The 20,404-nt window shown below is 40.6% G+C and overlaps 1 long non-coding RNA gene across 1 annotated transcript in view; it reads left to right on the forward strand.

Moving 5' to 3' along the window:
• Positions 1-17,607, forward strand: part of LOC137468213 (uncharacterized) — a 36,333-nt gene extending 18,726 nt beyond the window's left edge. Inside the window, exon 3 of the long non-coding RNA XR_010995802.1 lies at positions 17,315-17,607. This is a non-coding gene — a long non-coding RNA (uncharacterized lncRNA). The remainder of the gene's footprint in view (positions 1-17,314) is intronic.
• The last annotated feature ends 2,797 nt before the right edge of the window (positions 17,608-20,404 follow it).

A 20,404-nucleotide genomic window follows, 5' to 3' on the forward strand; every position in this document is an offset into this window, starting at 1 on the left:
TCATGGATGTTTGTGCTGTAGCAAAATCTAAATAAATGGTAAGTACTGGAGGTTTGGTTGTTGGGGTTTTTTGTTTGTTTTGTGGGGCTTTTTGTTTGGGGTTTTTGTTTGCTTGTTGTTTTTTGTTTGTTTGTTTTCTGGGAGAAACACGCCTGTAATAAAACTATGGTGTTTATGGGATGAATCAGGGATAGGTGGGTAATGAGATGTTCACAGATGTTTCTGAGATGAATATTTCTGCACAAAGTTGTAACAGGCATTTGCCCTTGGCACTCTTCTCTTCCCAGGGGTTCCTGCCACCTGCCTCTGTGTGCAACTCCCCTCTTACTCGTGGCAGCAGCAGCCTCTGGGACTTGCTGCACACCCCTGGAGGGAGGGGGTTCCCTGCTTTGAACCCTTGCCCAGAGGAGGTGCTGGGCTCTGCAGGCAGCCTTCATTTACGGTTTTGAAGTAGCCAACATCCCACTAATGGTGCGTGCGCCGTACTCGGAGAACATCTCATTTCTGAATCTCTCCTTGTCACAAGAGTGGGAAAGTGTGACTGGCAAGGCACAAGGACAGAGAAGGGTCTCCAGGCTGAGGCATCAGGTGGTGTGAGAGGGAGCTGGATTCTGGCATTGCTGCCTGTACCACAGAGTTCCAGCCTGAGGCTGTCATTTTGTGGCCAGCTGCTCAAATACTGGTACGTGTCTTGTTTTCTGGATTTCCAAATCAACTCCAGGAGCCACGTGGTCATTCAAAGGCAGTTTTAGATGATTTGCTCTGAGGAATTCAATAAAAGGCACAACCACTATTAAGAGGTAATAGGGAGTGAGGCTTAACTATTGAATAGATTATGTGAGACTGGAAGAATCAGACAGCCTGAGGTCTGGAATGGTCTGGTGTTTGAATTTTCAATTCCAGGTCAAACATAACTTGCTGGGGTTCCCCTCCTCCCCCCTGCCAAGTTTTTATGTTCCCCAGAGTGCAGTGCACTTAAACAGAAGTGATTGGAACAGAAAAGGCAATAGATGTGTCAGTTAATCTATAGCTCTTTTCTATATTAAGTTAGTTTTAAATAGCATTAAAGGCTCAGTTTAGTGAAGCACTTAGTAAGGCATCTAACGGCATATTTGAACTGAGGCCAGCATTGATAAACTTGGATACTGTGTGATAATATATTCTAACAGGAGCACTGCACCCACAGTGGTTAATGTGTATGTCCCAAACAGGGCTGTGTTCTTCCTTCTGCTCAGATTCAGGGTTGCAATTTAAAGCTGCTTTATTTGTGGGTTTGGTTCACACTTTTCCAGTAAGAATTGGCTAAAAATGATTTTTTTTTTCTTTTGAAGTGATGGATTTATAAGCAAAGGATATTCCTTAACTTCCCTAAATACCTGCTCTCTGTCACAGACCTCACTCCTGCTTTGATTCCTTTAACACTTCTTTACTTTTCTGGTGGTATTGGATAATTTGATGTCCCTGTATGAGATCCAGTTACAGAAGGTTTTCTAAAAGAGGGTTCTGAGACTTCAGGAAACTGGAAGGGAAGAAAACCAAACATTCTTTAAGTAGACCAGCATTAAAACAATGCTTATTCTTAATTTATGGAGAAACATGTAAATTGTGTCTGGAAGGACACTGTAATGAAACCTTTACAATTTAAAAAAAGACACTATTTGCTAGGTAAAAAAACCCAAACACAAAACCGAATAAAACCACAAAAACATTAAGGCTAAGACTTTCACAACTTCCAGAAGGTAGAATTTTGGACAGTTACCTTCTTAAGAGAAGGGATAAATATTAAAAGTCTCCAAAACACATGAAGTAAGAACAAGAAAAGTAAACTTCTTGCAAGGAATAAGGAATGCAATCAAGGACCTGTCTATGTAAGAGGCACAAGATGTACCTAAAACATTAAGCAGATTTTTGAAGTCTTGTTAAAGTGATGTCAATCTGAACCATTATAAACAGAAATTAAACTAAAAGACACATTGTTTTAACCTGACAATAAATGAAAAAATATTGACTTAATTTTGTATTTAATTTCTGAAAAGGTTTTCAAAATTATTTCCTGTGACTTGGGGCAAGAGCCCCTCGGCAAAATGTTATTTAAAATGTTGTGAATCCTTCATTAGTGTATAGGAAATAATAATAGATTTTTTTAAAGTACATTTTCTTTAGCATTGTGGATTAAGTTATAATTTCAAATTTAAAATAATTCTCAGTGATTCCATTGCCTTTAGGTCTCTCTGCAAATCAAATCAAGAGTCAGAAAATGCCACAGTTTTCTAAATGAGGATGCTGACTTCTAGAAAATAGCATCTTTTAGATAATAGAAAATTTAACCAAAGTGTTTACATCCAAAACAAAATAGCTGTTATGTGCAAGGAAGTGAATATTTGATTATTTTACAGTAAAATGTAATTGCATTTGTTGTTAAGAGACCAGTGAAGTGGATACATTCAGAAAAGCTGTGATTGGAGAGAATGGCATTTCACATTGTACCCTCATAAAACTAAATGAAGCAAATAATGTTTGGTTTTCATGATGCATTTGATCAACATGTTAAAATGACATGATTTGAATTAGAATTTAATAAAAATATTACCACCTTCATTTAGGGAAAAAGAAAACGTTGTCTTTTTTGTTGTTGTTATTTGTGATCATCAGTTGAAAGATTGTCTGGAAATTCTCCTACAAATTGAGCATAACAGCTGATAAAATACAAAATACTGTTTTAGTGTACAATGATAGGGCACTTTGCTAGTTTTAAGTCTTAATTTTGAAGTGATTTGGTGACAAAATTATTCCTCTTTTCTGTGTTTATGCTACTTTTTCAGGGAACACAGCTAAATCACAGGAACCCCTAATTTCAAATTTCCACCTTTTTCTTTAAAAAGAAAACCTTAGTCAATTTAATATAAGTTACTCACAAATATGTATTTCTTCTAGGCAAAATAGCAAAATATAATTTTTTGTCTAGATCTTATTGGAAAGTTATGGCATACCTTTGTTTCCTTTCTATTTCCACATCTGGGCTCTTGTTCTCCTTCTGCATGCACAAAGGTCTAACTCCAATTTACAAAAAGACAAAAACACCCAAACAAAAAATCCACAGGCAACAGTGATGTAAAGATTTAATTTTTTTTCATCAGGAATGTGTTTCTATATTCCTATTTTGGCCCATCTGTGTAGTGTATATTTCGCTGGTGTGTAGCCCCAACTGGGTCATGGCTGTAGAGGAATTTTGTGTGTATGAGTATCTGATGCATCCATAAATTAGAATATAAACAAGACTGTGCTTTAACCCAGCACATTTAAAACAGTAGGGTAATCTGTAGTCTTTCCTCTCCCTACTGGAATAATTGTTCTATAATTTTTTTTTTACCATATTTTTTTTCTGTAGAGTTTTAGATTCTTAAAAAAAAAAACCCAAACCAACCTAGCTAGCTGATATGGCCTTAGTGAGTTTCTTTTTTTTTTATTTCTATTTTTTGTTAGCTCTCACAAATATTTGAATGTTTGAAATATATCCCTTCTGTTTTATTTGTGTGTGTATATATATATACATAAAAATATGGGAGGGGTTTGAATATATATAAAAAATACAGGCTGTACATATACATAAATAAAAATAAATGGGGTTGTGTGCATATATATATAGACACACATATATTTAATACCTATCCAACTTCCTTTGGTTGTTTCTATCATTGTGACTGAGACAAATGGGGGTTTTTTTCTTCAAAAGGAAGAAAATCACCTCTCAGTAGGTGATTTGTAAATGAAGCTGTCCTGCACATCTAGTTCTACTTCTGGAACTCCCCCTCCAGAGAGCATATGAAGGGAAGATCCCTGGGTGATTCATAGGAAAAAATTATGAGTGGGGGTAAGATTTTGACAGAGAAGTTAATGACAAAAGCCCTGTTGACTCCAGTGGGATGAGAGGATTCACAGTAAATCACCAATGGTTTAAATTACTGTTGTTCCCAAACATAGTTTGTGCTGCTTCACCGCAGTTCACTGATCTACCTTACTATGCAGCTTATGAAAACTAACTCAACTAGTAGCAAAATTCAGCTAAATCTCAAAATTTACTCGTGCTTTTGTTGTCCTTTTTAGGCAGCAACCTAAAATACTGTTAAAAAGGTGTTGAACAAATTCAAGCTTGGTTAGTTTAAAGTGGGTTTTTTTAGCGCTTTTTTCTCTCATGTGCTTTTACTTCAGTAGAGGAAAAAAATAATTTCTCTTCAGTTCAAATCCACAGTGGAGATCCAGAAGTACATTGATAGTGTGCTAAGACTTGAGAACCTTAATGGCATCGCATGATGAGTAGTGAAATAATATAAAGAATTTGCTAAGCATTTATGCACGTGGCCAAGATCTGCCCTCTGTTCTGTGACTTCTGAGTGCTTAGATGTTGGATTCAAAGTATTTGTGTCCCAAGCCTTGCAGAAGTGGTGCTGCCTCTGTGGACCTGAAGCCAGCTGGTGAGGTGTAGGTGGCACACCTGGTGTTCCCCTACGTGAATTCAGTGAAAAATGGGGCAGGTTTGAAGCAGGACCCTGAAGTTTTGTTGCAAGTTTGGTGAATTACAGTGAGATGTCACAACCTTGCCTAAGGAGGGATTGCTGCGTTGCTCTGCAGAAAGTGATAGAACTAGAAGACAGCATCTAGAATATCAAAATCAGACATTTGTGGCACTAGAAATACCATACAAAGTGGAGTTAGGATTTTAAGGATTCAGTTGATTTAGAAGATAGGTGCTGATCTTGTTTTGAAAACATAAAGCTGCATATTTGGTAGTTTAGAGATCTGCCAGTTTTCCTAAGAGTTGCCAAGAAGAAGTTGACAGCTTGGACCAAGGATTGCTGTGGTTGCTATGTGCAAAAAGCCTAGAACAAACCAGTGGGAAATAATACCAGGGTGGGAAAGTATTGCTATGGTTACAGAGTATTTTCTTTAAAGGAGAGGTGGATAACGCAGCAAGAATCAGTGAAACTTAGGTAATAATGTATTATACAAAAGGAAAACGACTGAAAGATAATAACTGTCTTCTGCTCTTAATGGCATTTTGTTAGTTTCCAGCAAAGAGGGATTTAATTAAACGGGAATAATTTGTGAAAGCTTTGTTAGAAAAGTATCCTTAGCTTTTATTTTTTAAAAGTGGAATGCCAGCACAATACCTTGCATATTTTGGCTCAGTCTCTTTGTTTTTTAAAACAAAAAAGATTTTTTTTGTCAAAGAGATTAAGACTTCTTTAAAAAATAATAAAAGTGTAATTATACACAAATAATTTGGTTCATATAAACTTTTAAGACAGGCCTTCAGAACATTAAAAATATGAAAGAACTGAGTTTTGCAAAAGATGTGATATAAAGCGACTGCAAAATACAGTAAAAATTCTAATAAGTTACAAAAGCCTGCTTTAAGTGGTGCTGTGAATCTGAACTAAAAAAATCATCTGGGAAGCATCCTGATTTCATTTGTAGGTGTCCTGCAGGATTTCACTGTAATCACCTCTGTGGGTTTGAGCCTAAAAATCAGGAAGCAGAGGAGCACTGTGCAGCTCAGGGTTGTGCCTGATGGTGTGGGCTGGGCCATGCCCACCTCATGCTGCCCACGAGTGTTCTGCTGGCAAAGGTGGGGTGACCTGGTCTGGATCCCAGGTGGCCACCAGAGCCAATCTCTCACTCCCCTCCTCAACTGGATGGGAGAGAAATTTTAAAGAAAGGCTCATGAGTTAAAGACAGGGGGGAATCACTCAGCAGTGGCTTCATGAGCAGCCTGGTGGGAGGGACAGGACAGATCTGTGCTCCAGGACCAAGAAAAGGGAAAATGTAAGTGGGCTTTTTTGTTGTTGTTTCCTGTGGCTACTGTGCTGTGCTTATCCTTCACTCTGACATCCATGCCTTGCAATGCTGCCTTGTTCAGCTGCTCTTTGAGGCCACCACTGCAGTGCACTGGGGTGTGGTTGACGGAACCAGATGCAGCTCCTGAGCTGTGTAACTGTGCTGAAGGTCTGCACCCGACCATGGCTAATGTGTCAGCCTAATTCCTTGTCCAGGGACATGGAGGAGAATTTATCATGGTGGGGAATAAAGGATGGAAAGAGAATAAATGGACAATTTCTCTGTGCTCAAGAGCCTGCTGTCCTTCAGAGCATGACTCCACCACACCACATCAATTGTTCCTCACATCTCTGCCTTGGGCACCATTTGTTGAAGTTGAGGAGGAGGAATTAAATTGTCAGCTGAAATATGTTCAGCTGTTTGTGACTGTTTTCTGTTGTTTCAGTGCCGTTTTGCCTGTACTGTGGATAGGGATTTGAGACTTGGGGGTGAGGCAACATCCTTTTACTTTGCTCTTGACAAGTGTAAACATGGAAATAACCTGCTGTACATAGCAGTGCAGACCCTGGCTATTAAAACTGAGATCAAGGACCCTCTTCAAGCTAATTTTGTAGCTTTTCCACCAAATTCCTGGCTTTTTTGCAGTGGACACATAAGACAGACCGTGGAGTACAGAGTGGGGAAGGAATGGTCCTAATGGGGACTGATTATACCAGGACTGGACTTCTTCTGTATAAAAACACTGAGACAAGGGTCCTGACAAGTCCAGAACAAAGGTCTGAGATGGGGGAGAAGCAAGGGAAGTTAGGTCAGCTGGGGAGATGAGGAATGGCCATTTTGTCAGGAAAATAGGGAATTTAAGAAAGAAGTCCTAAGAGAGAAAGGAGAACTAGACTGAATGCTGGAACAAAATGAGGGGCTGGAGGCAGTGGGAAAGCAGGGTAGTGATGAGGGCCAGTGCTTGGAAGATTTAGAGTGGATGAAGAGCAAGTCCTGGAAGGAAAAAAAAATCAAGAGTATGGAGGCAGAAAATGTCAAGGCCAAGGAAATGGGTCAAAAGTTGTGTGCAACTCAGGTGCACTGCTCCTTGCAGCGTAGAGCCAAAGATTTCTTAGCAGAGCTTCCTTTCTTTTGCTAGATGTCTTGTGTAGCTGACCCACTGTCAAAAAGATGGCTTGCATGGATGAGAGCATCTCAGTGCTGCAATTATTCCCTCCATTAGTACAAATGACAGAGACAAATGTAGTGTGGATTCAGCTGCTCCACATTGGGCCATTTCCCTATGAGCGTTTGTTCTACATTTTTTCCCCGGGGGTTTAAAAAAAATATACTGAATAAAAACACATTGCATAATAAGGTAGTAAAATAATAAGGTAGGTGCTAAAGATTATCCAAAGTTGGAATTAATTTTTCCTATGCTGTCTTAGCTCACTGTAGGTCTGATTATTTAGCCATGTTAGAGGATCTAATTATGTGTTCACATAGTATTTATTCCACAGGACTTCCTTCTTGCACTCACTAGCTCAGGTGAATTTGCATGGGGGTACATCAAAATTTGACAGCTATGGATTCTGAAAGATGTGTTGTGAAGGAGAGAAGTTTGCAAAGCAAGAACAGCTTCCCCAAGGACAGCTGAGGGCTGCCCAGGGACTCTCCCAGAGGTCTGTGAGACAGTCCAGTCCCTCACCACTGCTGGAAAGCTGTTCTCCCTACTCCTTTATCCCATTTTCAGAGAATCTGACTGCTTGATTGTTGGCATTGCTGAACAGCCTCCTGTCCTTCAGTGAGGTCAGTGACAGCTGCATTCTGGAGGTCTCTGGCTCCTGGTTGGAGACACCTTACTCAGACATGGTTGTCCCCAGCCCAGATCTCTGGGAGGGTCTTGCTGTGGGCATGGCTGGGGTGGTTTGGAAGCAGCTGAACCATTTCAGTACAGCTCAGCCTGTGGTGGTCACCTGGCACCATTTCTCATTTTATTTGCTATAGCTTAAGCTGGATGACCACAGTCATCCAAGCCTTGCTCTCTTTACACCTGAATTCCCCAAGTGTGAAATTAAAATAGCTCTTCTCTCTTTTTTCATAGGTAGGTGGTACTTGCAAATATTATGGAATTCATTTTCCCAATATCCATATGGTGGTGATAAACCAATGAAGAAATTTGAAGTCTCAAAGCTGGAGTTAAATAGGAGATAGCAGGAAAGCCTGTGGCCATCTGCTAAATGGCAGAGTAAACTGCAATATCCCTTTGCATGTTGAGCAAACAGCCAATGATCTTGTGCACTGACTGGGATGGACCAGTTCAAGAAAAAAAAAAAAAAAAAGAAATCTAGGTTTTGAATAATGACTGAGGATTTTTATTGTGATGTGTAGACACACAAAGCAAGATGGATTTACAGATGTTCAAGGGTCCTTCAGTCTGGCCCCATCTGCCTTTTGCTCAGCTTCACACTGTTTAAGATACCTTTTTGTGCATCATACATTTTTAGAAGCACTAATGCTTTACGGACCTGTGTGCCTTTTTACCTCCTTAATGTTTCTGTAAAAGCATTAAGGAGCTGGGAATACTAATTCAGCAATAACGTTTTCCCAAGATAAGTAGTTAAGAAGAGTTCTAAAAAGCTGGTCACTTGGCAAGCCCACATGTGCCTCCATCTGGCTCACAACCTGAAAGACAGATTCAGAAAGTCATTGAGATAATTTCTTTCAAAATCATGGCTTTCAGTCCTATTGTTTAGGTGCAATGGACATTCTATTTAAGTTCTTGCAAAAGCAAATTTAACATTCCTTAGGACTTGAAAACTCCTTTCTCACTGTCCTGTTCTTGCTCTCCACTCTTCCTTGAAATCTGACAATCATTCAGTTTGCCAAGGTCCCCTCCTTTCTTCTGTTTTCCCATGGTTCTCAAATTAAATACGACTTGATTTAAATGATGACATGCTGTAGAAAAGAATTAGGCTTCTAGCCATAAAAACTGGGAATAAACTATTTGAATTTTAATTTGTACAGGATAAATTTCACATTTGTACAGGATAAATTTTTGAAATAAGCTGTTGAAACTTTTTAAACTGGGAGAAAATAATGACAGTTTCTCAGAGACCAGAGAACTTCAACTCTCATTCCTTTTGTATTTAAATATTTTTAAAAACCTAACCAAACTTAACCTTTTTTGATATTACATAGCATACTTAAATTTTTTGATACATCATCAGTGAAAGCAAGTGCAGTTCTTGTTGATGAATATCACTGCTTATTAATTATAGCACTATTTGTCTATAAAACAGCTTGGTAGAACAAAACAGAGACCAGGGTGCTGATCACTGATCATCAGTATTGTTTATGCTGATAAGTTTTTGATGTCCTGAATAGTCCCAGTGAGATAGAACTGGAAAATAACAATGAATGGGAGGCCTTTCTACTAAAAATCACTGCAGGACTCTTCATTTTGAGTGTAATCATTGCTTGAGATGATGTAACAAGACACTGTATGTTACTGAAGTATGCTGAAAAATACTAAGCAGATGTTTCTATAGACACATGCAAAAAATATTCTTCCTGGTTTTGTGTACATGGGACAAAAAGTCACTTGTACAGGAACAGTCCAGGTATGAGAGAGCTGTTACAGTCCTCCTGTTTGTGTGCCTACATCCAGCACAGTGAGATCATTCACAGCATGTCACATCATAGCCATTGAGCCCCAAAAGGAGGCTTTAAGGGTGTCAATTCACAGCAAAATCCCCAAATTAATACTGTGTATCAAACAAAAGATGTCAGCACCAAAGCCTGAAAGTGCAGCACCTGAAAATACTGCAGCAGAAATGCGAGTAAGTATTGGTGCTTTATTGGCCTCTCTAAGGAAGCTGAATAAATGTCAATATACTTAAACTGGTGCTGGTCCCTGAGGAGCCACTTCAGAGCTACAATGTCCCTGCACCTTTCTGAGCCAAGCGATTGAGTTCATATTTTCTTAGAAATGTTGTTCTGGAGTAGCTTTTAATTGTTTTCGGAAGTGTATTAATAGCAAAGAAGAAATATTTGAAGATACTTTTCTGTTTTTTTCCTTTCCTTAATTAGAAAGATCATGGGTCTGTAAATATTTCGGAGTATAAAATAGGATTTGAGAATATGGAAGTCACCAGAAAAGATGTGAGGAAAGTCCAAGCCCTGGCAATGTAATTATTTTTGTGGGACAGAATGCATGAAATTTCATTGGGAATATGAGGCACATGAGCAGTGCTCTGTTCTGTTTTGGCTGATTTTTTTTTTTTTTTTTTTTTTTTTTTTTTGGTGCTGCCAGTGTCTGAGGGGTTCTCAGTGAACTTTGTGCTGTAAGAAAAATCACTTGCTCTCCTATTTTGGAAACAAACCGGTTTGTTTCCCTTTTTATGCTGTGGTAAGGTGGCCTAGATTTGCCTCTGTGTCTTGTTGAATTATAAGTAGTTTCTGGTTTATGTCTGAGCATAATTGCTCTTACTTTGGGACAGGTAATGTATACATTTATGTAATAAAGAGATTTAGGGTCTTGGACACACATCTTGCTCAAAGGATTCAAATATGAGCATGAAGAGGAGTCACATTGTAATTTGGGGTGCTTAGGGTGGCTTTGGTGCCTACACATCATTGCTCAGTGCTCTTGGAGGTGCTGCAGTGTGTCCCAGGCCTTTGCGCGGCGTGTGCAGCCCTGGGGCAGATCCTGAGCCCTCTGGAGTTTGGAGAACTGGCCGCAGGAGGTCACGGGAGAGATGGCACCAGAAAACTGGACTGGAAGAGCTGAATTGCACCTGTAAAATCCGAAGAGAATTTGTGGTTAGTGTGTTTGTGTCAGACAAGCTGTTTGGTTGGTAGCTACCCCTTTGGCAGTAGATTGTCTGATAAGAAGACCCAAAAGAAAACATTTTCTGCTCTCCTTCCTATGACAGTTTGACATTTCAGAGACTGCAGTGGGACTCTACCAGTTCATCAAACTCAGAGAGCTTTTGCTGCTTTAGTTCTGTTGGAATACACCATGAGAAAATCCTGCAAACAAATACCTCAGCAACTTTACTACTTTTAATTATGGAAATGTTTTACATATGTTTTCTTTCTAAGTTCTATGTTCTAAGCCCACTCTCTCAAAATGCTGGAGGACTGTGGAAGAGGCAGAAAATGTCAAGGTAACAGAAATGAACTGTCACTAAAATCTTACCTTTTTTTTTCTCCGGGGAATACCTGGTATTTGAGAGAGAGAGAGGAAAAGAATAATGAGGCTGAGGGATTCCTTGTCAGGGAGGGAAGGGAAGGAGAACAAAACCTGTTTCAGGAAGCCCAGCCTGTATCTGAGAGTACAGAAATAATGGTGTCAACGAAAGCAGCGTGCACCTTAGTCCAAGTATGCAGCTTTTCCTTTCCTCAAAGACCTGTACACCTGGAGGACCTGCAGAGGCAAGCACAAATCCTGCCCCCGGGGAGGAACAGTCCCGTGCACCATCCAGGGATGACCAGCTGGAAAGCAGCTCTCCAGAAAAGGCCCAGGGGGGCTGGTGGACACCAAGCTGAGCAGAAGCCAGCAGTGTGCCCTTGCCTTGAAAAGGGCTGATTGCATCCTGGGCTGTTAGGAGGAGTGCTGCCCAGCAGGTGAAGGAAGAGGATCCCTGGGTGATCCTGAGGTGATCCCCTCTGCTCAGCCCTGATGATCTGCAATGTTGGGTCCTGTTTTGGACTCCCCAGTAAGAGAGAGATGGAGCTACTAGGGACTTCCCTTCACTTGAAGGGACACAGGAATGATGAAAGGTCTGGAGCATCTCACCTGTGAGCAAAGGCTGAGAGAGCTGGGGCTGTTGTGCCTGGAGAAAAGAAGGCTTTGAGGGAGGAGCATAAACGTGTCCAAATACCTGAAGGGGTGTTGTTTTGCAAAGCAGACAGAGCCAGGCTCTTCTCAGTGTTGCACAGTGACAGGAACAGAGACACTGGCCCCAAGCTGAGGCACAGGAGGCTCCATCTGAACATTAGGAATCACTTTTTCACTGTGAGGGTGCCAGAGTGCTGGCACAGGTTGCCCAGAGAGGTTGTAGAGTCTCTGTCCTTGGAGGTGTTCAAAAGGTCTCTGAAGGTGGCCCTGGGCAATGGTCTGCAGGTGCCCCTGTCTGAGCACAGAGGTTGGACCAGATGACCTCCAGAGGATTTTTCCAACCTAAACTATTTTGTGAACTTGTAGATGTGCTGACATGCCTCTTTTGAGGTATTTATTTACCATAAAGAAGGTGGAAATTACCTTCGCTAGTCTTCCATCTGCATCTGTTTATTTAGCCTTCAAAATGTCCTCTAAAAGTTTTTTGATTTATAAAATTTATTTATATTAATGTCTAAAAACTGGTTTTTATTTTAGAAGGCTTAGGTAATAAGTTCTGCTCCTCTGTAGCACTGGAAGGACTGTGAATAGTTCACTGCACAGTCTACACAACTCTGCTGATACAAGTAAACAACAGAGTGGTAAACACCACTGCTCTGTGGAACATAAATTCACTCACTGGAGGTAAAACAAATATCAAAACTCTCTAAACATATCTAAGCTCCTAGATATAAATTTGTATACATTATCTGACCATACTTTTGGCATACTGAGATCAGATGGATTATTCTTAGATAGCTGAACACTTCATTCACCTTTGATTTCTTCTTATTTTTTTCTTTTGTGCTTGATTGTCACCTTATTATTATGCTGATATATGTAATTCCATTCATTCTTGCTTGCAGCCATAATGTAGTTTTGAGACAGTTGTGCATACTGAACAACGTACCAATCTGATTGTTACTACTCTACAAGTCTCTCCTGTCTCTTCCCATTCCCTCTCCCTCCTGTCCAAGTAGCAAGATGCTGATTAAGTTCCTTTCACCTGGAAATTTTGCTCTGATTACAGACATGATGACTTTTTGTTTTCTTTTCCTTTTTTTTTCTTTTTTTCTTCACCTACTTCCAAGTAGAAGTAGTGGTGATCTTTCTCATTGTTTTCTCCGAAGTAATTTATTTGATGCTATTTGTTCTCTGGAACACTTGTGTTTAGGTAGTGACTCAGTAGTCTGGATGCCCTGGTGGAGGTTGCTGGTTTGGTGGACACACTCATACTGGTTTATGTCAACACAGAATTTCTCCTGTAATGTTGACTCAAGATAAATATTTTGAAGGAGATAAACTTGAAGTGTTCATAGCATTTCTTTCTTTAATTGGTTTCTTGGGGGTTTTTGGTGCAATTTTTAAAAAGACAACTTCTTCCATCTTTGGAAGAGTTATCATAAACATTTCGTGGGTTTTACTCCTCTTTCTTCCTGCCACAAGTTATCAAACCTTTAATGGTCATTTGTACTGAAATAGTCTATCAGTTACAATAAACCTGCTTGCTGTGAGCTGGGCTATATTAATTATATCTAACAACAAATTATGGGAGTTTTTAATATTTGTTTTGCAGTTCAGTTCTACTCACAGTTCCTTGGGGACTGAAGACTAAAAATATGTTTAACTGTACAGATTGTTCTAGCTGTTAAAGAGCATTTCCTTATTCCTGTAAGGACTTGCTGTGGGAGCAGCTCTGAGTTGACTGAAGGGCAATTTTTTTTGGCAGAATGAAAGTCATCCATCTAATACCAGATCAAAAGAGCATCTCTCAAATAGATGCTATTGAAATTTTTTAAAAAGTGAAAAAACACCCCTAGAAATTGGAAAGTCACAATCAAAAAAGTGCTTACCAATGCTCTGCAAAGAAGCCAACTGGTTTAAAAATAAAAAGCCCAGGAGCATTAGTGTTGGCCAGTGACAGTGTCTGATTTTGCAGTGTAACACCTCATGTTTTCATTCCATCCGCGATGCCTTGGGGAGATGTTTTTGTATCTCAGTATTAATGGGCTTGCTGCCACATAATTGGTGAACTTGTTGCAATGAGAGCCGTGGAATAAAAATTGTGTTTGAGTTCTTCCCAATAGTGTAGGAGAGTAGGACAGCTAAAAAGTGACCCATGTAAGTAAAGATATTTAGGATGGCTTTTGCTCGGCATTATGGAATGCTGTCCCATTGGCAAAATGTCTTAGAGATGCAATTTCTTCCATTTTGAGAACCGGATGTTGGTTCAAATTAAATCTGAGATGTTTATTAATGTTAGTGCACCAATTTTGAATATCTTGGAAGGTTTGAAAGTGTATGTTAGGAATAAATCTCTTTCCAAGCACTGTACTTGGGTTTTGTGCAGCAGATAAAAGAAACATGAGCAGATGCCACTCTAGGCCAAATTCCTTTAAATATGTTATTCAAAACTTAAGTTTGCACATAATTCTGGTGTAATGCAGGGTTAATGGTTCGGAATTTTCCTCTATCCCTGCAGCAAATGCCTGTGCACCACTGTTCATTTTATTAGGTTAAAACCTGTAGGATTGTTGAACTTTTTGATGCTTGTTAGCATAAAGCAAGGAAGTTGCTCTTTTTGGTGGGCACAGGAGTGGTAACCAGGAGATGAAGCTCTCTTCTTGCCTCATTCTCCAAGCCTTCCTGTGTGATCTGGAGAAAATAATTTAGTCTTCTTGAGGCCTTATAAACAGGAGGAAAGTTCTGAAAGTCCTCAGTAATGGATGGGGCTTTTTAATACCTGAGCATTTCCATGATGCCTTGGGATCCTGAAAAAGAAGGTTCCAGATAAAGACAAAGAACTGATTGCCTTTATTTTTGCAAAGAATATTTGTCAATGTTCTTCCTTTTCAAGATTCAAAAGCACAATTTGGAAAAGCCTTCAAGTTTGAAGTCTCATTTCCTTAATATATCCATCATCAGACATAAACACTTTTTTCCCCCTCCCTCTCTCTGGCTCGTTTTTTAGCTTTTATTTCTTACTCCTCGGGAAAGTCTCCTACAAGTGATCCGTGTGTTTGTGCTGATTACTACTTGATGCCATTTTAGAAAAATGTAGCATAATTAAGTAGTAAGAGGAACTGGGCAGTAAAAGGGGTAGCTTTTGGACAATTCATTAAATACTTGGTGCCTTTTAATGGTAGGGCACTTCCTTTGCTCATGAATTATTCATTTTAATGCTTTTGTTATAATGGCGACAGTGTTCAGTCTCTGAGGCAGTTCTGGACAACCTTCCTCTGCTGAAATACTGCACAGCAGCAGCTACCATTTATTTTATAAACTAATGCATCTAAGTCAATAACACAGTGAGTAAATGTATTTTCAAAATCGAGAACATGAGAAAAGAGGACAGATAACGATATTGTAACTAAGGGGATCTGTTTTGCTGAAGGGTTCAGTTTGTTTACTTTTCTGGGAACTATTTAGGGATGTAACTTAAAATAAATATTTTTACAGATTATTGTGTTTAGTATTAGATTCAAATTATGTCTATAATGAAAACAGACATTAGTGTCTCTGCTTTATACAGCATTATGCAATAAAAGGCAGTTTAAAAACCCTCACTGTACATAAACACATCGAGTTTTTCTTAAAACTAATGTTTAAAGGTCTCTTTGAAACAGTTTTTTAAGATGAAACATAACACAACCACACAACCCACATAGAAAATGCATCTGAGTCATGTGCGTAGAGAAATAAAAGTTTCTTTGTGGTATCTAGTATCAGTCTTTCATTAAAGCATGGACTTTCCTGAAGAGAAATTCCAGTGCAGGCGCTTGAGGGCTCTCCCCATCTTCCCCCCGCCTCCCTACACTTCCCTGACTCTGGGTTAAGCCCCTGGGTCTTGGCAGGGTGTGTTAGGGACAGTCCCGTGAGGAGCGGGGAATTTGGGGCTGGGAGCCGGGAATTTGGGGCTGGGAGCGGGGAATTTGGGGCTGGGAGCCGGGAGTTTGGAGCTGGGAGCGGGGAATTTGGGGCTGGGAGCCGGGAATTTGGAGCTGGGAGCCGGGACTTAGGGGCTGGGAGCGGAGAATTTGGAGCTGGGAGCCGGGAATTTGAGGCTGGGAACCGGGAATTTGGAGCTGGGAGCCGGGAATTTGGGGCTGGAAGCAGGGAATTTGAGGCTGGGAACCGGGAATTTGGGGCTGGAAGCGGGGAATTTGAGGCTGGGAGCGGAGAATTTGGGGCTGGGAGCCGGGAATTTGGGGCTGGGAGCCGGGAATTTGGGGCTGGGAGCCGGGAATTTGGGGCTGGGAGCCGGGAATTTGGAGCTGGGAGCCGGGAATTTGGGGCTGGAAGCAGAGAAGTTGCGGCTGGAAGCCGGGAATTTGGGGCTGGGGGCTCCGTGGCGCTGTTCCCAGTGGACACAAACGCGTGCTCCTCGCAGCGCTGTCCCTCTCTGATGTGATTTTAGAAGCGCTGTTTTCTCCCAAGCCGTGTCCTCACTCCTAAAATGCCTTTAAGCGAGAGATAAGTGCGTGTGGGGGACGGAAGCAGTGAGCAGATAGATGAGTGATTAGGTCATTGGGATGAGAACGGAGGGTTGTTATTTTTTTTTTTTTACGCCGGGCTCTCTTCTAGTTTCTTGCTGATCCCTGCGAACACGGAGGGCTGAAACTGCGTAAGTAGAGGAAACAAAAGTCCATAGATGGCTAAAGCTGCAGAGCTGTTAAGGAGCAGCGAAGAAGAGAGAAGTCTGAACTGAGAGTGTGTGTGGTTTCGGGGAATCTGAATCATGCAGTATTACTTTCACTTTTTCTAGGCTTGCATTTCCTATGAACAAACCATCGGGGAGATAGAAGTTCTGATTTAGATAATGTCGTGCAGTCTTTGGGATAACACATCCTGCTGGAGGGGGAGTCCTTTCGGCAAGGGTCGGGCTCCGTGAGCGGAGAGCTTTCCCCGCTGCCCACGTCCACATTGTTCCTGCTGGGAATGTCAACTTTGGGCCTTTTCCTGCGGATTTTTCATAGGTTTAGGTGACCACCCCATGTAAAATGGAAGCACCAATAGGAACCCCTCCTTTCCTTTTTCCTGTAGCTCTGCTCAGACCATTCTCTGTCAGCATGGTAGTGGTACAAAGTGTGTGGTCTTTCAGCTCTGACTAATGCATTTTGTGCTGTGTGACTGAAAATGTCTCGTAGCCTGCCAGGGCTGACTGAGGGTTGTGGAATGTGGTGCCTTTTCTCTGTTTTTCTCTGATTTATTTTTTTTCTTCCCTTTTTTTTATTTATTTTCTTTTTTTTTCCTTTTTTTTTTTTTTCCCCTCCAGTACTAACGTGTAGGCAGCTTGTTGAGAAACCTCGGGATGCAGGGGAAATGCTTGTGCGTTGTGGAATGCGGCTTCCCCTGGGAGACCCCAGCCAGGCGGGCAGTGAATGAGCAAAGTGGAAGAATGAGAAAGGGAGGAGGTCGGAGGCAGGGACAGATAGGAAAGAGTGAGCGAGGAGGAAGGAAGGAGGTGGAAACAGAGGGGCCCATTTCCCTTTTTTCTGAAGCAATGACAGCTGGTTCTGTCCTGCCTCACATGACAAAGTGCTGTGGAGAGGAGTATTTGAGCTGGAAGCCAGTGAGCAAGGGTGGTCAGCTGATTATATTTTAATTTCTTTCCAGGCTTTAGTCAGGTGATCCCTGATGAGTAGCCAGCCCACCAAGAAGGGACTTGAGCACACAGGTAAGAGAGAAGCTGTGTACTCTTACATGCAACTGGGGGGTCCGGGGAAGGCGGTAAACAGCTCTAAAATTGTTTGAATAGTTAAAAAAATCCTCACTTGCTTGGATGTGTAACACTGTGATTGTCTCTTTCAATGCTGCTACTTCTGCTATTCAGCCTTGTTCTCGATTTTTTTTAAAATCTGTCTTTAATTAGAAGCTTTATTGCAAAAAAAACCCAAAAAACCCAAAAATCCAGTTGTGTGGTGTTAAATATAGACCTGGGTAGTGCATGAATATTGCATTTTGTTACTTTTTGAATAAAATAACTTTCCATAATGCAAGTGTGTCAAACTCATATTTAGAGGGGAATTCCCAAATACTTGAGCTATGAGTCATAAAAAGTTAAAGGACCAGTACAACAGTTCAGGATAAAAACTCCGTTCTGCCTTGGGTGGCTGCTTTTGTACACACTGGTAGTAAAATATATCTTTAAAAAAACCCCAAAGATTCACAAAGCTGAAGCTCTTTAAACTCTGCTGACCATAACCTGAAAGATAGGTGGGAGAGATGAAACAGATGACTGGGGAGGAGGATTGTGCTCTTGGTTTCATGCATCTGTTCTTCCACTGGGTCTAACAACCTGGTGAATGAGTCTTCTTGTGTGCTGAGGATGCTTCAAAGAGCTCTGGCTCCTTAATTCCTGTTACATAATGTCTTAGCAAGAAAACAGACTGAAAACCAGTAATAAGTGCACTTACTGTAAATGAAAGAGTACAGAATAAAAATGCCTGGTGGGTGTGATAGATAAAAGTGGGGTTTAACTGGTTTTATGTCTGGCTACTGTGCCACACTCTCTTCTCTTTAAACATAACTGCACAAAATTTTCTTCCTTACTGTTGTTTTTCCTTACTAGAAGAGCTCAGGTACTCTCTGAAATTCTGAATTACTCCTGTTTAAAGATGTGTTCAGAGTTTTTTAAGATGAAAAAGGCAGGCAAGTGTTCCGAGCTCCCACTTGCAGCTCTGAAAAACTTGAGGTCTAGTGTTGAAAACTTCATTGTGAAAACGTGTCATACACATTTCCATGTTTTACTGGTGGCATTGCTCCTGCTCTCTAATTTGCAGTATTTAAATAAAATCTATTTGAGCCATACCTTTTTCTAAGAGGCTGGTGCTATACACAAGAATAATAAAGATGGGTGACTTTCCAATTTTTTGTTTAATTTCATGATGTTTCTCTTTTTCTCATTGTTAAAAAGTCTCTGCTTGTGACAAGCTGACTGTGGTAGGTTGGTATTGGCTTGTAACAACAACTGGTTCTTAGATGCTCAGATATCCTGAGGTTTGATCTGGAAGAGACCCTGGAATGGGGTTGTGGGATAGTTAGAGGAGCGTTTCTGTTGGCTTCATGGACCTTTATCATGTGCAAGCCTGAGGAAAAGCCCAGGTTTGAGTGGAAATCTGAGAGGGTAATTGCAAAAGCATGGGAAGCATCAGAGAGGTTGAGGGTAACAGTGGATTTACAGTACAGGATAAGAGATGTGAAGTTGGATTTTGCACTTATCATGGCACAGAGAGCGCTCTTCAGTTTCAAATAATCCTTGGCAATAGTTCTCCACTGAAGGTTTTCCAGTCGTGCTTTTCCCTTTCTGTGGGATGGGAGGAGGAGAGGTTTCATGAGGTGAGGAAAGCTTGGTGGAGTGAAACAATGTCAGGCAATAATGGTTCTGGATAGCAGGGACTGCTCTGAAGTGGCTCCTCTGCTTGCCATGAGGGCCAGCAATGAGGCACTTGGTGTTCAGTGCCCCCCTTCCCCATAAGGACTGGGAATTGCATGGGCTTGGGGGTCCGGAAAATTTGGCAATAGCCCTGAAAGCACCCCAAGTTCCTGCAAGCATTCCACATTGGCTTCATCTTAAGCAAAGTGATCTTTTATGAATGGATGCAAATCTTCTTAAGCTCCTTGCAGTTGTCCTTAGGGGAATTCCTGGCAGGTGGGCTTGTCCGGGCTGCAGCTGCAGAAATGCTGCCAGGGCACACCAGGGGTTCATGTCCTCACTCAGGGCTGTTGCTGCGGAGTGAAAGAGGGTCAGACACCTGGAACTGGAATGGGTAAAACTTTCAGAGAGTATAAGATTATTAATTTCTTTTATTCTTCTTTTTTTTTTTTTTTTGTTTGCTTGGTTGGTTGTTTTTTTTTTGTTTTGTTTTGTTTTGGGTTTTTTTTTCCGTTTTGGTTTTTGGGTTTTGCCTCCTTTATTTTATGAAGTTTAACCTATTGATTATCTGTGACCACTAGCATCTTTAATAATGTAGACTGTCTAGTTCAAATATATCTCAGAGACAGGAAATGTTTTAGTTTCAGGTCTATTTCTGCCTTTTCACTTGTGTTCTTAATATGTTTTCATCTGAAGAGAGGGATTTGTTTGAAATATTTCAAGTGCAGTTCCTAGATTTCCACTTATTGACATGAGAATCTCTCTTTCACATAACTTCTCACTTGTGATCACTTTAGGTCATGTTTATTTAACCCTGGCAATGCCTAATGATCATGATTGCCTGGAAGATCAGTAGGAAAAAGTAAATTACTTGCCCTGCAAATGAGGAACTGATTCTGTGTATATGGCATTATAAAGGATAACATCTGCAGCATTTAATTTTTCTTAGAGCAGTGGAAGAAGAATGAAGAATTCAACAGCTGTACTGAGTAAACTTGCAAGAACATGAACTCTTAACACCTTTAAACACAGAGATGCTTACTTTCATAAATAAAATTGGTCTAAGAATGTCCAAAAAAACCTCAAGAAAGTTGAATCACAATTATTTTAATGGAATATTTATTATAATGAACCATTTTACTATACATTTTATCATAGATTGTTATTATTAACTTTAGAAAATGATTTTTTGTTTTGTTTTGCTTTTTTTTCTGCTAGATATGGGGCAGACCCCAATGTTACTAATTTATTAAGAGCTCTGTACATTTTAGGACTTAACTTGACACCGAAACAGTCATTACTTAAGTGCTACATCCCACTTGTCTTGCAGT

The sequence above is a fragment of the Anomalospiza imberbis genome, chromosome 2 (assembly GCF_031753505.1).
Source record: "Anomalospiza imberbis isolate Cuckoo-Finch-1a 21T00152 chromosome 2, ASM3175350v1, whole genome shotgun sequence".
Lineage (NCBI taxonomy): Eukaryota > Metazoa > Chordata > Aves > Passeriformes > Viduidae > Anomalospiza > Anomalospiza imberbis.